Consider the following 3036-nt stretch of genomic DNA (forward strand, 5'->3'; position numbering starts at 1 on the left):
GGAAGAGCCGGCCTCCACCGGCCAACCTCCAACAGCAGAGGAGGCCAAGCCACAAGCCTCCAAAAGGTGACACGCCGCACTCCTCTAGGTTCTCCAGCCTGACGCCAAGGTGCTTTCTCCACTGCTGTCAGCACCCTCTGTCATGCAGGGGTTGGAGTTATCCCAGGGACAGGCCAATAGGAGAAGGAGGAGGCCTTCCTGAACAGCAAGGGGATCTGGGAAAAAGAAGCCAGCATGTTTCTGCCTGGTTTTGAACCAGGGACCTTTTGCGTGTTAGGCAAACGTGATAACCACTACACTACAGAAACTCCATCTGCTTGGCTGTTGCTTACCTTGGCACAGACCGATGGACAAACCTGGAGAAAGTGGTGGCAGCCCTTCAATGGGCCAGCAGGCAGAGCAGAAGACTGGAGCCGGGCTCAGGAAGTCGTCCCACGTCGCCCTTGTGACTCCAGCTTGAGGGAGAGCTTCTTTTCTTCCCCTTGCTGACAAAGAGCAAGAGAAGAATGAAAGGTCAGGTGGGCCAACTCGCTGCAGAAGCCCATGCTGCCTTTTCCTGCTGCATAGCCTGAAATGAGGGACTTGTGGCAGTTAAAGGAACTGCTGCACTTTCAGAAAACATCCCACCCGTGCACAAAGGGGGATAGAAGAGCCTGTTAGTCTAGCATGCTCCCAACTGAACTACTTCAGCAGCTGCTCGGTTTCTTTTTGGCCTCCTGCTTTTCTGTCTGGGATGTTGTTGTCAGCTGTGGCACAGAGAAAGGACGTCATTGCGAGCGGCCCATGAAGACAAGATTCACTTTTGCCTTCCTTGCTCAGCTTTACTTGCTTCCTCGCCCTATTCCTGCCTCAGTTCCTGGGTTACCTGAAGGTGACGGGGGGCCAGCAGTACCAGGAGGAAGTTGGGCAGCTAGACCCTGGTGGCAAAAGTTCTGCCGCCACTTGCCACCCCACTCTCTTCTCCCAGCGTCACATACTGGCCACCAGGGACTTGGGGCCCAGCAGCGCAACGGAAGGCAGTGGACAGAGCCACCCTCGCCTTGGAGCTCCGGCTCATTAAACCACATCTTCAGTCGCTGATGGCTAATGAGAGACAGACATCGCTTGCTATTTTAGCACTTGGAAATGCCATTGGTCAGTCACTGGATCTCTGTAATGCTGTTACAGAACAAAGGAAAATAGAATCTCAGTGTGACATTCTATACCTTTGGGGGAGCGGCTGTAACCCCCATAATCCTCATTTTCATATCATCGTGATCTTACATATAGAGCATGACTTGTAAGGTATCAGGGAAAGGATATGATCTGCTGAAAGTCATTTCTCTACCCATAGATGTATACCATTCATGCATATGAAGTTATGAGAATTGTGCAGTGTGGTTGTCACTGTGCTGTAAGGTGGGGGAGTCAGCCAAATATTAGCTCCCCAGTGGCAACAGCAAGGAAAGTAACCAACACCCGGACAGGGTGTCAAACAACCCATCGACAGCCATTGTCCAGCAAGGGAGCTACAATGCAATGACTCACCTGCATGAGGACACCCCAGGGGAATTGCTCAGACTTGCTTGGAGAGACGCAGTGATGATCACCTGACTCTGAAGGGGGGGGGAAGCCATGAGGGAAGAAAGGACATGATAAAAGGAGAGACATTTGCCAGGCTTTATCTCTCTCTGTCACCTACATCTACAGACACCCCCACACCAAGCAACTGAAGCGCTGATGAAAGGGGAGAGCCTGGCTGAAAAGCCACCAGCCAGCCTGTGGTGAGAAGCATCTAAGTTTGTAAGGGTACTGAAAGGGTTAAGATCAGCTTGGAATTAAAAGCAATGAGGAGTCCGGTGGCACCTTAAGGACTAACAGATTTATTTGGGCATAAGCGTTCGTGGGTAAAAAGCCCACTTCTTCAGATGCATGGAGTGAAAATTGCAGATAGAGGCATAAATATAGATTGGAACATGAAGAGACGGGAGTTACCGTACAAGGGGAGAACCAGTGTTGAAGGCTAATTCAGTCAGGGTGGATGTGGTCCTCTCCCCATAATTGATGGGGAGGTGTCAATACCAAGAGAGGGAAAATTGCTTTTGTCATGAGCCAGCTACTCCCAGTCCTCATTCAAGCTCAAATTAATGATGTTAAGTTTGCAAATCAATTGTAACTCTGCAATTTCTCTTTGAAGTCTGTTTTTGAAGTCTGTTTTTGAAGGGCTACTTTGAATTATTGGGTGTGAATGTGTAAAGGTGCTATTGACTATACAAATCCCATATGGTCTTGTGATCTGAATTCCTGGTTTTCACCCCGGCGGCCTGGGTTCAATTCCCAGTGTGGGAACAATGCAGAGCTTTTGCTCAGAGGGGAGGCAGGAAATGAAAGGAATGGGAAGGGGAGTTGGACAGTGTTGGAAGGGGATCCCAGAAGTGGGGGTGGGGCAGTGGTCCTGGGGGGAGATGAGGGAAGGATCCTAGCTCTGTGGGAAGTTGATATTCTGGAGAGCACAGGCCTGGCATGGGGGGTGGGAAGAGTGAGTGTGTCCCTCTAAACTCACCACCAGGAGACTAGGAAGAATTACGTATTTGTTGGTAAATGTCAATTTCTGTGTAAACACACAACCCAATGGCAAAATCTTTCCATCGATAATCATCAAAACTAACAGATGGGCAAAGTAAGAAACATGTTGCTTGAGAGCTTATCCTGTTCTAATCCTCTAGGGTTCCCTTTGCCTTAGGCACCACCACGTGGGCATTTCATATCCCTCCTCATTTTCACACAGACACACAATTTCCTTTGCACAGATCCATGAACAGCAAAACCTCCCTGTGTCTATTGTCTGAGCCAGGGCATTCGATTCCACTGAAACCTTCTCTCCTGCAATGGCAATGGTCAGACAGAGGGGATGCGTCCACCTTCCCCCTGGCAGTTGAGATATTCACTCTCCTCTTCATGCTGCTGTTGTTATTCCATGAGTCATCAAGGATGGAATAAAAGCTGAGTTTACTCAGGGTGAGGAAAGAAAGGAGCCACCAACGCCCTCAAAAATCT

General features: G+C 49.6%; 1 non-coding gene across 1 annotated transcript; it reads right to left on the minus strand.

Moving 5' to 3' along the window:
- Nucleotides 1-235: 235 nt before the first annotated feature.
- TRNAV-AAC lies at nucleotides 236-308 on the minus strand. Its single transcript has one exon. It is a non-coding gene; the product is annotated as a tRNA-Val (tRNA).
- Between the last annotated feature and the right edge of the window lie 2728 nt (nucleotides 309-3036).

The sequence above is a fragment of the Mauremys reevesii genome, linkage group 14, assembly GCF_016161935.1.
Source record: "Mauremys reevesii isolate NIE-2019 linkage group 14, ASM1616193v1, whole genome shotgun sequence".
Taxonomy (NCBI): domain Eukaryota; kingdom Metazoa; phylum Chordata; order Testudines; family Geoemydidae; genus Mauremys; species Mauremys reevesii.